Genomic DNA, 14,975 nt, shown 5'->3' with positions numbered 1-14,975 from the left:
GGAGGTCCTGAGAGATTAGAAGTCAGGCGTGATTAACTGGCTAGATTGTGCGCCCATTTATGGGACGGGATAGACTTGAGGTTTGAGGACAAAGTTCTGTTTTGCCATTTTAAGTTTGAGATATGTTCTAAATATTCTTACAGAGAAGATAAATATGCTGTTGAATGTGATAGAGTTTCAGGGGGAAAGCAAGGATCAAGATAGAGATTTGGGAGTTCTCAAAATATAGATGCATAAATCTAAAAAATGGATGAGGGTGCCTAAGGAGAATGCACAGTTAGAAAAGAGAATTCGTCACAGAACTAAATTCAACATGTAGAAATCAAGCAGAGGACAAGTAATCAGTAAAGGAGACTGAGAAAGAACAGGTAGTAAAGTAGAAAGGAAACCGGGACTGTGTGGTCTCATGGAAGAGTATTTCAGGAAAAAGGGAGTGGTTGAAAGTGTGAAATCCTACAGAGAGTTTAAAGTAAGATAAGAACATAGAAGCATCCAGTTGATTTGGCGCCATGAAAATGGTTGGTTGTCAAGAGCACTTTTAGTATAGCGGTGAAGACAACAGCATGGTTATGGCGGTCCAGATGGGGCCAAAGTAGAGACGTCAGTATCATGGCTCCTTTCAAGGAGTTTTTCTATGAAAAGACTCAGAAATATTGAGGAGTGGGAGTGTGTGATATCAAAGATGTGGGGTTTTCCTTTTTTAAGAGTATTAGACATGGAGCGCCTGGGTGGCTCAGTTGGTTAAGCATCTGACTTTGGCTCAGGTCATGCCCCTGCCTTGGGCTCTGTGCTGACCAGCTCAGAGCCTGGAGCCTGCTTCAGAGTCTGTGTCCCCCTCTTTCTCTGCCCCTTCCCTGCTAGCACCCTGTCTCTCTCTCTCTCAAAAATAAACACTAAAAAAACTTTTAAAAAAAGTTAAAAAAAGAAAAGAAAGAGTATTAGACATGAGCCCATGTTTACATGCTGATAGCAAGGATCCAGGAAAAATAGCTATGATATTGGGAAAAGAAAGAATAACTTTAGGAGCAAACTCTTTGAAACGGCTACAGTTGGAATTCAGAGCCCAAGTAGACTTTGCTAGGAGCAGAGATACCTCATGTAGACTTAAAATTATTCAACATTCCTATTTCTATTTCTCCTTTTGTTGGTTTTAGATTTCATGTTTTTCTAGGATTTTGTACATTTCAAATAAAATTTTCAAATTTACTGACAAAATGTTCATAATAAGCTTTAATCATTTCAATGCCAAGTGGCTTTGTAGTGACATTCTTTTTTCATTCCTGGTATTTTATTTGTCCTTTTTCTTTTCTTTTCTTGAAGTTTATCATGAAACTTATAATTATTAATGTATTTTAACCAAACATTTACCTTTTTTCTGGATAGGTGACACATACACATTTATATAGAAATTTTAAAAAGAAATTAATTTTCAGACACTTGAAAAGTATCTTTTGTTTTCTACTAAAGGGTACCTGCTCTATGTAAAAAACCACTTTTGAGTGTTTATCTGTAAATAACTTTATTTCCCTTGATTTCAATTAGTTACAAAAAATCACAGTATCAAGGCCAGAACTGTGCACAAAAGAAAAATTAAACTTTGTATTATTGAGTGTAGATTCGTGGAGTGTAACAGGGGCTCAACATAACAGTGGCTTGCAGAAGATAGAAGTTTATTTCTCTCTCAGCTAAGTGGAGCATGAGAAACTGTGCTCATCCTTCACTTACATGGCCACCTGGCTGCACAGGAGGATGGGAAATGCTGTCTTCACTCAGCATGACCACATGCCTAACTAAAATGAGAGTACTGGAGAATGGTTTTTGGAGAAGAACTCTAAGTCCATCATAATTACACATTTTAAAATGAACCTTCTCAGGTAAAAAATTATATAGGAACTAGTAGAGGTACCAACCTTTTCATTTTTCTTAGAATTAGCCTTTTTCCACAATTATATATACACACACACACATACATGTATATATTATACATGTATAATATTACAAGTGTGTGTGTGTGTGTATGCATATACTTTGTAGTATTTATTTAACTTTTTATTGTAGGAAACCTCACAGCATGCATATATAGCATGATAATGTAAATAGCATTTTATCAGCATTACCGTTAAACAGAACCAGACTATTATTAGCGGAATAACACAAATTGGGTGACTTCCTGAGAGACTGAATATATGAACTGATCAAATATGACAATGTAACTCTGACCCACAAGTCTGTAGCAACCAGTCTGAGAAGCTAAACCACAACTTCTACAGTAATCTGCCCAGAATGATCAGGACTTGGTCAATGACTGTCAGCTTCCCTATTTTTTTTTTTTTTTTTTTTTTTTTTTTGCCTCAAACTCAGGACCAACCAGAGAAAGGCAAACATTCTCCCCAAACCAATCATATAAGATGCCCTGCTTCTAGTTAGTTCTCCTCTAGCTTTTCCCTCCGACAGTCTCTAATCAGAGCTTATCACCGTGAAGTTTTCCACTCCCCACTCTGCCACTTTCCCACCATGCCAAGTGCAAGTGATGGTACCTAACTCCCTAACTCTGCCTTGGTAGAGAGTAGGCCCTGAATAAATAGCCTCTGGGTGTTCTCATCTGGGTGGCCTTCATTTACTTCTTCACTCAAAATAAGCTACCAGCCCTGAGCTAGAGGTTTCGTCTTTACTCTTATGCAATTTGGTCTAATTAATTGGCAATATCACACACTGGTGGTACAATGCTCTGCAGGCCACTCTACCTTCTGTGTCTGTTTCTCCTTCTGCAGAATGGGGACAAATATTACCCACTTCACGAGGGCTAACATGAGGGCCAAATAAGTCAGTACATGCAAAACTCCCAGACCACTACATGGCACAATACATGTGATAACAAATAAATGTTAATTATCATCATCATCATCATCATCATCATCAAAGTCCAAGTCTTCTTTCATCTAAATTTTTTCTAACTCTGAGTACCTTAGGGATCTTTGTGAGTACAAATAAGGGTTCAATGATAAGTTTATGTTTTATTTTTCCACCCTGAAGATTGTGTAGTGTGTGGGTACATATACATGTGTGAACAAAATCAGTTGAAATTTGGGGCGCCTGGGTGGCTCAGTCGGTTAAGCGTCCGACTTTGGCTCAGGTCACAATCTCGCGGTCCGTGAGTTTGAGCCCCGCGTCGGGCTCTGTGCTGACAGCTCAGAGCCTGGAGCCTGTTTCAGATTCTGTGTCTCCCTCTCTCTCTGGCCCTCCCCCGTTCATGCTCTGTCTCTGTCTCAAAAATAAATTAAAAAAACGTTAAAAAAATTAAAAAAAAAACAAAATCAGTTGAAATTAGTCAGTTAAAATTAGAAGACAAATTTATTAAAAGTACGTATTGTTCTCTTTCCAAAATATGTCATATATATTTGTGGTGACTGTAGGGAGAAAAAAGTTCTTTTTCTTTCTACCTCTCAGGTTCTCTGGCTGGACGCTTGTAAAGTTAGATTGGCAAACGATAGATTAACAAGAAAAAAAACAAACAATTTATCAACATGCACAGGGCACATCATGCAGGAGAAACCCCAATGATGAGTAACTCAAAGGGGTGGTTAGAACTTGGGCTTATATAGCATCTTAACCAAAGAACAATACATTTGTAGAGAAGTGACAAGACAAAGAAAAAGTGTTTTAGGCTTTCAAGTGTGGCAAACTGTGAGAAGGTAATATATAGGGGAAACTAACGGAGTAGGATATTTTTTGTGTAGATCCATGTGGGTGCTGACCTTTAGTCTTTTTCATAGCCATAAGACTTCCCTGGAGAGAGGGGATTTGCAGCACTCCTCATTTTTCAGATGTTTCTGCTTTTGGTCAGAGAAGAGAAGCCCTGGGATGGCTTTTTTGTGCATCTCTTGATTCACATTTACCTTTAGCTCAAAATAATCCTCAGGCTGAAGTGGTGTATTTTAAAGTGTCATGTTCTGGCCTCCTACATCACCGTGACACCTTGACCTCAGCTCTACTGTGGTAGGCCCAACCTCTGTTCTTCTGGATCAAACTCCATAACCCCTCCATCTTCTCCTCACTACAACCCCCATAAAAAACCTCACCCCTGTGTTCTGCTTAAAGCACACTTCTTCCAGGGGGTTCCAGTAGGCAGTGGTGCTGTAACAGGAGCATTACCATGGCACATGGGACTGATCTAACAGGAGACTATGGCTTGAAGACTCCACAACGGTGTGGTCAAAACTCTCTTCGAGATCTGCTATAAACGGAATTCCTCCTTCCCAGCCCTCCACTTTACTTTCTTCTGCACAAGTATTAGCTCTGCATCTTCTCCTGAAGTTGCTCCCCGCCTGCTCCTACTTCCCCCCTTAGCAGGTATTTCCTACCCAATAAATCTTTTGCATGTTCAATCCTATCCTAGTGCCTGCTTCTGTGAGGACATGGACACAATATATAAATAAAATGCCAACCAGCTGGAAGATACCATTCCTAACACAATTTCCACCTTAAGGTTCTGATTTGGAATCAAAGTACTTAAGATTTACTAGTTTAGTAAGGGAAATTACAGCATCATAAATAACTACTTCCTTGTGAGCTTAACTAAAATCCAGAATTAAAATTCAGTCTATTTCCAAATATAATGGTTCATCTATTCAGAGTACTGAAAGAATGTAAAACAAGAAAATTCAATGGTAAAAGAACTTGGATTTTAATGGCCATGAAAAGGAGTGACCAAAGTATCAAGCAGGAGCAGCCTACAAAGTTCTTATTGTCAAGGTCCTTGTGCGGTAATTCCTGACTCTCTTGCAAAAGAGTAAGTGGAAGCCTCCTTTGACATCCCCTCCTTCTCTTTTATTTCTGAATGTGAGACTTACAAAATCTCCACTTCCTTCCACTAGGTAGGATCTGAAGTGGCCCATCTTCCTAGGGCAGAACCCAAAGTTGTGCCATTTTCTTAAGAATGCAACTCAGTGGGTCTTCTGACTGGTAACAGAGACTTAACAGAATTTTTCTCCTTACATGCACCCTGGGACATCTACTATAGACAGAAGATAAAGTTCAACACTATAAAGAGCTTCTATTTTGAGATATATCAAAAACTGAAAAGAATTTTTTAGAATTTCTAAGATACTAAGTTCTTATCGTCTTTCATGATGAGTTATTATAGAATAATAACTTCATACCTAAAAAGTTAAGAATCAAATTTCAAATGGGTGAAATTAATCTCTAGCTCTCACAAAAACATATTTCAAATACAATTTGACTGAATGTCTTTCAAGTACCAATGAGCTTAGAATTGACACCTTTAATGAAATTTAAACTGTATTATAAAAATTAAAAAGATCATAGTGCTATGTAATGTGTACACGCACACACACTGAAATATTACTCAGCCATAAAAAAAAGAATGAAATCTTGACATTTACAATAACATGGATGGAGCTAGATAATATGCTAAGTGAAAGTAAGAAAAAGACAGGCACCACATGATTTCACTGAAATGTGGAATTTAAGAAACAAAATGAATGAACAAACAAAGAAAAAGATGGACAGACTTAAATACAGAGAGCAAACTGGTGGTTGTCAGGGGGAAGTGGGTGAAGGGATGGGTGAAATAGGGGCTGGGGATTAAGAGTACACTTATCATGGTAAGCACTGAGTAAGGTATACAATTGTTGAATCACTATATTGTACACCTGAGACTGATTTAACACTGTGTGTTAATTATACTTCAATTAAAAAAAGAAAAATAGGTGACTTAGTTGGTTGAGCTTCCAACTGTTGATTTTGTTTCAGGTCATGATCCAATGGTCATGGGATTGAGCCCCACATTGAGCTCTGCACTAAGCATAGAGTCTGCTTAGGTTTCTCTCTCTCTCCCTCTGCCCCTCCCCACTTGTGCTTTCTCTCTCTAAAATCAAAAATAAAGGGACGCCTGGGTGGCTCAATCGGTTGAGTGTCCAACTTTGGCTCAGGTCATGATCTCACAGCTCGTGGGTTTGAGCCCCGTGTCGGGCTCTGTGCTGATGGCTCGGAGCCTGGAGCCTGCTTCGGATTCTGTGTCTCCCTCTCTCTCTGCCCCTAACCCACTCACATTCTGTCTCTGTCTCTTTCAAAAAATAAATAAACAGGGGCGCCTGGGTGGCTCAGTCGGTTGAGCGGCCGACTTCGGCTCAGGTCACGATCTCGCGGTCCGTGAGTTCGAGCCCCGCGTCGGGCTCTGGGCTGACGGCTCAGAGCCTGGAGCCTGTTTCCGATTCTGTGTCTCCCTCTCTCTCTCTGACCCTCCCCAGTTCATGCTCTGTCTCTCCCTGTCTCAAAAATAAATAAAGGTTAAAAAAAATTAAAAATAAATAAATAAATAAATAAATAAATAAATAAATAAACAAACATTAAAAAATTTTTTTAAAAATAAATAAAATCAAATCAAAAATAAAAAAATAAAAATAAATAAAAGTTTATTTTATTATTTTTTTTTTAATTTTTTTTTTCAACGTTTATTTATTTTTGGGACAGAGAGAGACAGAGCATGAACAGGGGAGGGGCAGGGAGAGAGGGAGACACAGAATCCGAAACAGGCTCCAGGCTCTGAGCCGTCAGCCCAGAGCCTGATGCGGGGCTCGAACTCACGGACCGTGAGATCGTGACCTGGCTGAAGTCGGACGCTTAACCGACTGCGCCACCCAGGCGCCCCAATAAAAGTTTATTTTAAAAAAAAGACCACAGGGGCACCTGGGTGGCTTGGTCGGTTAAGCGTCCGACTTCGGCTCAGGTCATGATCTCAGGGTCCGTGAGTTCGAGCCCCGCGTCGGGCTCTGTGCTGACAGCTCAGAGCCTGGAGCCTGTTTAAGATTCTGTGTCTCCCTCTCTCTCTGCTCCTCCCCTGTTCATGCTCTGTCTCTCTCTGTCTCAAAAATAAATAAACGTTAAAAAAATTAAAAAAAAATTAAAAAAAAAAAGACCACAATGCTGAAATGGGAACATTAGTAGGTTTTTCTATAAAAAATAACTTACTTTCTGTGGCATAGACTATAGACATATGTTGGAGATGCCAGACTTTGTGTTGACCAGTCTCTTTTTAAAGAAAACCTGCCTCCTGAGGCACCTGGGTGGCTCAGTCAGTTAAGCTTCCGACTGAGGCTCAGATCATGATCTCACATAGGTTCGAGCCCTGCATCAGGCTCTGTGCTGACAGCTCAGAACTTGGAGCCTGCTTCAGATTCTGTGTCTCCCTCTCTCTCTGCCCCTCCCCAGCTCACACTCCCTGCCCCCCCTCCTGTCTCAAAAATAAATAAACATTTGAAATTGGAATACAGATAGTAATCTATGAGGTACTACAATGCATAGCCCATTGGAATGCACTTAACTGGGGGCAGGGAAACAAAAAGAAAGTAGAGAAAGCTATCCTAGAGAGATGAAGGAGAATGGCAAAAATAGTGGTTACCAGCATGGACTTGAGTTGAATTTCAGTTCTTACACTTAATGCAAAATGAAGAAGAATTAACCAGTTACGAGGCTACTTAACAGTCCAAATGAAAATATTTATAATAATCTAAGGCAGTGGTATATAGGGAAAAATGTGCTTCAGTGACAATTATTAATTATCTAGAGTGTAGAGGACAACACTCTAGGTATTCTGATTCTATGGGACTATTTTAGAATTCTAAATTGCAAATAACTGATACAAATGCAAAATAATTCTTATCCAGAGCAATGCAAATCCTGTCCTATTCAGTAAACAGTAAACTGACATTCCACCCCCACTGTGAAAGAAACTAGTTTTACCTCCATTTGTATGTTCCTGTCATCATTCCTTTACTCCTAGAAATTTGTGCTGTTTTGACTTCCTTAAACTGGTTCTAACACCTCATTAATTGCCTCACTGCTAGGTTAAATAAAGCACACATCTAACATGCATTCTTTTTCAGATCTATATGAGAGTCATAGTTTTACTTTAAAAAAGTTTTTTCTTTAATCAGTTTCAAAAGTCTTCCACCATGATGTCCAATGAATTCCTATTAGGACCAGGTAACTTGGTTCCTGGAGAAGTGCACCTCATGGGTGGGTTAAGGCCATGTATGTCTTTTCTTGGTTCTTAGAAGTGGATCCCAAACAACAAATTTGTGGTGCTGTTTTTTCTATTTAAAATTTACCTCTCCACTAATTTTGTGCTTTGTTTTGGTTCGTTTGCATCTTATAAACTTCTTTCTATTGGTGGCAGCAATGATTGCTGATTTGGTTTTATGGTCTGATCATTTGATGATTTCTCTAAAAGAATTAGGGTTTTGTAGAGACCTATTCTCTGCTGGGTGAGAGACAACAGAGTATTAGGTTTGGCAGTGTTTTGTATATTTATCTATTGTGAGCTCAAATCAATTAAGAATTTCCTGGGGCACCTGGGTGGCTCAGTGGGTTAAGCGTCGTCTTTGGCTCAGGTCATGATCTCATGGTTTGAGAGTTTGAGCCCCGCATTGGGTTCTGTGCTGACAGTGCGGAGGCCTAGAGCCTGATTCAGATTCTGTTTCTCCCTCTCTCTCTGTCCCCGCCTTGCTCGTGCTCTTTCTCTCTCAAGAATGAATAAACATTTTTAAAAATTTAAATAATAAAAAAAAGAATTTCCTGCCCAACACTAAGAAAAATACCTCTTTGATATTTGGACCAGACATTTACTGTGATGTTGTGTTTATTCTTGCTTGCCTTGAGGCCAAAATTTTAGAAGTGAAACTGTAAGCGCTATTTGTCTATAATTCAGAAAGATCTTTACTTTTCATCACGTGAGTATGTAATGCTTTTCCATCTCAGGATGCTATTGACAGATGAGATCATAAACTCTGAAACAGTCCTGTTCTGATTGGTGGATAGAGGTAAATAAGCACTTACATGGATTGAATATTCCTAAAATTCCTAGAAAACAATGAAATTATAATACTTTAAATGTGTTAGAATCTTAAAGGAAAGAAAAAGTATTCTTAGCAAAACTAACAGATAACTTTTGAAGAAGGCAAGTACACAAAATTTAAGAGAATCTCAAGCAAACAAAAGTAGTTCAATATTTTTGGTTTAATAAGTTCAGCTATGTCTTCTCTGGTTTATCACTGTTAAGTATAGTACAAGTCTGTATCTTATTCTGGTTGGGAATGTTCTTTCTAAATTTACACTGGTTTATTGATCAAATAAGCTAGCATTACTTCCACTTAATCTTTAAGATTATAAAAAAATACAAATTTGTGTTTAGCCAAATTGAATCATTAGTCTCATTTTCAATAGTAGTTACATTGTACAGTATGTTAGCTTGGAGGTAATTTCTTTAGGTGACTTAAAACCTTGGACTTCGGTGCACCTGAGTGGTTTAGTTGGTTAAGCATCTGACTTCGGCTCAGGTCATGATCTTGTGGTTTGTGGGTTCGAGCCCCGGGTTGGGCTCTGTGCTGACAGCTCATAACCTGGAGCCTGCTTTGGATTTTGTGTCTCCCTCTTGCTCTGTCCCTACCCTGCTAGTACTCTGTCTCTCTCTCAAAAATAAATAAAAACATTAACAACTTAAAAAAAAAAAACCTTGGACTTATATTAAATTACTTTTCATTGGATGTTGAAATCATTTCTAAGATACAACACTAAAACATTGATTACTAAGCATAGTTTTTAGTTTATATGCTTCTATTTGTATTTTAAGTGCTATAAAGAGGTTATCACTGAGGGCTTGTTAATAAATGTACTTATTTTTGCCACTTAGAGAAGCCTTATAAAGGATGTATATGGCTGTAAAATATCATGTTATGTGTATTCATGAGTTTTGTCGGTCTGCTAAAATGTCAGTGTATGACATACAGTTTATAATTACTTACTTCTAGTTTTGTGTGAAATAAAAGTTACTTTGGTTAAAATAATAAAATAATACAAGTTACAATTAATACAAATGATTGAAACTATACCTAGGAGCAATAGTTTCAGAGACATAATTGTGCACATGCTTTTGTTTTTCAAGGAAAATATTTTTTCCAAAAGCAGCCATTCTCAGAGTTTTTTGGTCTATAAACTCTACACTACATTTCCACCAGCAATGTATGAGTGATTCAGTTTCTCTCTATCCTCACCAGCATTTGGTGTTATCATTATTTTTTATCTTAGTCATTCTGTTAGGTGTGAAGTGATATCTCATTTGGTTTTAATTTGCATTTTTCAAATGGCTAATGATGTTGAACATCTTTTCATGTGCTGATTTGCCATGTGTATATCTTCTTCGGTGAATTGTCTCTTCATTTCTTTTCCTTGTGTTCTAAATAAACTCTTTGCTTTTCTATTTGTTGAATTTTCAGAGTTCTTTGTATATTGTAGATACTCATCCTTTGCCTGATATGTATTTTGCGAATATGTTCTCCTACTCTGTAGCTTGTCTTCTCATCTTCTTAACAGTCTTTCACAAGAGCAAATCTTTTTAATTTTGTGATTTGGTTTATCAGTTTTTCCTTTCATTGATCATACTTTTGGTTTCAGTTTAGGAACTCTATGCTTAGCCTTAGGTCCTTAGTATTTTCTTTTTTCTTTTTCTAAAAGTTTCTTACAGTTTTCTGTTCTACATTAAATGTATCATCCATTTTCAGCTAATTTTTGTACAAACTGTGAAACCTAGGTCAAGGTGTTGTCTTTTGTTTGTTTGTTTTTATTTATCGATGTTTCTCCAGGACCATTTGTTGAAAAGCCTATTTGCACTGAGTCCACATGTTCATTGGTAATTTATAGAAATACAGTTGAGTTTTGAATGTTTATCTTGTATCCTGAACCTTGCGTAATTCACTTACCAGGCATTAAGATGTTCTATGTAGATTTCTTGGGATTTTTCTACGTCAATAATCATGTCATTTGCAAAAAAGGACAGTTTTATTTTTCCTTTCCAGTTCTGTATTGAATATTAGTGGTGTGAGCAGAATTCTTGCCTATTTCTGATCTTAGGGGGAAAGCATTCAGTCTCATCAAGCATAATGTTTGCTGTAGGTATTGTGAATGTCCTTTGTCAAGTAAGCGGAGGAAGTTTCCCTCTATTTTTTTCCTGAGAGTTTCTATCATGAATGGGTGTTGAGATTTTGTTAAATGCCTTTTCTGCATTGGTTGATATGATCATTTGGGTTATAGGCAAATAACATTAGTTGACTTTCAAATATCAAACCAGTCTTGCATCTCTGGAATACATTCTACTTGGTCAGGGTGCACAATTTTTTTTATATATTGCATAACTGTATTTGCTAATATTTGGTAAGCATTTTTGTGTCTATATGCATCAGTGATATTTCTTTTCTTTTTAATAGTGTCTTTGTTTGATTTGGTATCAGGGTTATTATAGTAGTGTCATAAAATGAATTGGGTAGTGTACCCTCTTCTATTTTCTGAAGGAGATTGTGTAGAATTGGTATAAAATTGTGCAAAAATATTTGGTGGAATTCTCCAGGATACTATCTGAGTCTGGAGATTTCTTTTGGGAAATTATTAAGTTATAAATTTTATTTCCTAAATATTTATAGTGCTATTCAAATTGCCAATTTCATATTGTCTGAATCATGGTAGCTTGAATTTTTCAAGAAAATGGTTTATTTAATTTAAGTTGTCAAATTTATGTTTGTGGTAGTCCCTTGTTATCCTTTTGATGTCTTCAGAATCTGTAGCAATAAGTAAGTTCTGTTTCATTCTTAACATTGGTGATTTGTGTACTTTGTCAGTTTTCCTAGAAACTGTCACTTTTTTTCTGTTCAAAGAACCCGTTCTTTGTTTCATTTTATTTTATTTAAGTTTTTATGATTTAATTTCATCAATGTCTGCTTCTGCCTTTATTACTTCCTTCCTTTTGCTTACTTTGGATTTACTTTGCTCCTGTTTTTCTAGGTTTTTGAGATGGAAGCTTAAACATTTTTTTTAATGTTTATTTTTGAGAGAGAGACAGAGACAGAGACAGAGACAGGGAATGAGCAGGGAAGGGGCAGAGAGAGAGACACAGAATCTGAAGTGGGCTCCAGGCTCTGAGCTGACAGCACAGAGCCTGACGTGGGACTCCAACTCACAAACCCTGAGATCGTGACCTGAGCTGAAGTTGGACGCTTAACTGACTGAATCACCCAGGTGCCCCAAGAGAAGGAAGCTTAGATTTGAGACTATTCCCTTTTCTTGAATATAAGTATTTAGTACTATAATTTCCCTCTCATCACTTCATCTGTGTTCCACAAACTTTGATATATTATATTTTCATTCATATCAATTTACTTTTTCTCTTAAGCCCTCCTCTGAGACCCATGGATTACTTAGAAGTGTGTTGTTTAGTTGGAGATATTTCTTGTAACTTTCAGTTATTGATTTCTAGCTCAATTCTGCGGGTGAAGAACACACACTTCTGTATGATTTCAATTTTTAAAATTTGTTGAGGTTTGTTTCATGGCCTATCTTGTTACATTTTCTGTGGGTTCTTGAAAAAAATGTGTATTTTTCTATTGTTGTGTGGAGTGTCCTATAAATGTCAGGTAGATTCTGCTGGTTGGCAGTGTTGTTGAGCTCTTCTATATCCTTGCTGTTTTGCTTCCTGGTTATTCTTTTTTTTTTTTTAACACTTTTTTTAAAGTTTATTTATTTTAAAAGAGAGAGACAGAGAGAGAGAGAGAGAGAGAGAGAGAGAATGTGCATATGAGTGGGGGAGGGGCAGAAAGAGAGGGAGAAGGACAATCCCAAGCAGGCTTTGGGCTGTTAGTAGGAGGCCCTACAAAGGGCTTGGGTCCACAAACCAACTGTGAGATCATGACCTGAGCGGAAATCAAGAGTTGGATGCTTAACCAACTGAGCCACCCAAGTGCCCCACTGCCTAATTGTTCTACCACTTATTGAGAGATGCTGTAGTCTTCACTTATAATTGTGGATTTGTTATTTTTTATTTCAGTTCTGTCAGTTTTTGCTTTCCATATTTTGCTGTGTCGTTTCATGCATACATATTTACAATTGTTGTATTTTCTTGGTAGATTGACACTTCTTGGTAGATTGACACTCTCTTTGTAATTTTCTTTGCTCTGAAGTCTACTTTACTTGATAATGATGTAGCCACTCTTGCTTTCTTTTGAATAATGTTGGAAGCATATCTTTTTCCATTACTTTCAGTATTTTGAGCAAAGGTATTCCAAATTTCTTAACCATAGTTTTGACCATAGTTAATTCTTTTGAAAATATTTCAGGAGTGGTAGTAGTTAAAATTTAACTTTGGATTATATTTAGCTTCCTAGGAGTATTTTACCTAGAGCAAATTCAATAAAGAAGAAAATATTTTTCACAAGTAGGAAAAAATGTGCAGGGAACTTGAATTTTTAACTTGTATACAGTAAGGAAAAGCTAACTTTAAATGATCACATAAGTATATGTATAAACACCTAATGGATACAAAGTCACCCACTGTGTGTTAGTAACCAAACATGAGGAAAATATACTTAAACCTTATTTATCTTTTTTATTTAGAGCTGAGCTAATGTTTTTGTTTAATCAAAATGTTCTTACATGGCAAATGACCCATGTAAGAGAATTCTGAAAAAAGATACATAGAAGATGTGATCATTGGTATCTTGTGTTGGAAATCTCCACAGATACAAACTCAATCAATACTGTTTTATTATTGTCATGTAGTAACAGACTTTATTTTCTTAGACTTTCACAAAATAAAATAAGTATGTGACGAAGAGAGGCTCAGCATTCCTACTTTGTCCTTGATAAATGTAACTCCTTTCTGTTATCATTCAAGGCCAAAATGTTGAGTCCTGGCTCTTGAGAATCTTTTGTCCTCTGGCAACATCTCTTTGTTCTACTCTCCAGCACAGAGCATGCTGTTCGGGTACACTAAATCTAACAGAGGAAATTTTAGGTGTAAACAATATATATTTGCATATTTGAGATAGAACACTGACATGTTTCCACATTATGACATTCTATTTCTGGGAACATGGTTAAAGCAGCATTTTTTTTTCTGGAATTTTCTTGACATGATTCATCTTCCCTTCCTCTTATTAAAAAAAAATAGATTACCATCCCTCCAACTGGACTGATGCTTTGGCTTATGATTCTTCAGGATTTGAATACCTAACACTTGAACACAGAGCTCACTCCATGTCAGGCACTGTATTAAACACATTACACACACTATCTCTTTAATTTTATGATGTCATTGCAAGAATATTACCCCAATATAAAGTTGAGATAATAATAAAAAGATGAGAAGACTGATTTCAAAGAAGTTGAAAGATAACTTGCGGACATTCATGCTGCTACTAAGTTCTTGAGCCTGCATTGGAATCTATGTTGGCCTGACTCCCCAGTTACCTTCCTACCACTATACTAATCCATGTTATACTATCAGTTCCAGAACTAGCTATTACTTTAACCTACTAGTCTTTGAAGAAAAATAGGTCTTTGTGATTTGGCCACCAGATAAGTACTATATGCCTAACTTAGCTAATGTCCCTATAGCTCAGTGTCCAGGCATCCTGTGTTTTCTGCAGCTTCTCTCTCCTCTTTCTCTCTGCTTCTATCTCCTGCTCAAAATTTCTCTGTCCCTAATGTTAGATTAGTGGATTTAAACGTTCCGTCTTCTCTTCCTCCTTTCTTCTAAGTACCTTTCCTCTACAATTCTTAAGATTCTTATATAGCTTTCATATGTTCATATGAGAAACTCACAGTATAAATGCACATGTTAAAATACAATTGTCATTTTAAAGGAAATTTTGCTTATTGCTTTTCTTGCTATTTACTGCTTTCCTTAAACAGTTGTCTGGCTTAGGAACCTTCCATTTATATACTTCAGTATATAATTTTTAGAGTTTTCAAACCAGGACCCAAGATAGTTACCATCACTATAGAGAAATATACTGAATACTAAACAAATGTTATATTCTTCCTACTTAACAATACTAAATAAATTTCTGTCAATAACTACTTGTTGCATGTCTATATGTCAGGTACCACCCTAAACACTACCTTTTACTCTT

This window comes from Lynx canadensis, chromosome B1, assembly GCF_007474595.2.
Source record: "Lynx canadensis isolate LIC74 chromosome B1, mLynCan4.pri.v2, whole genome shotgun sequence".
Classification (NCBI taxonomy): Eukaryota; Metazoa; Chordata; class Mammalia; order Carnivora; family Felidae; genus Lynx; species Lynx canadensis.
This window is presented reverse-complemented; position numbering follows the sequence as displayed.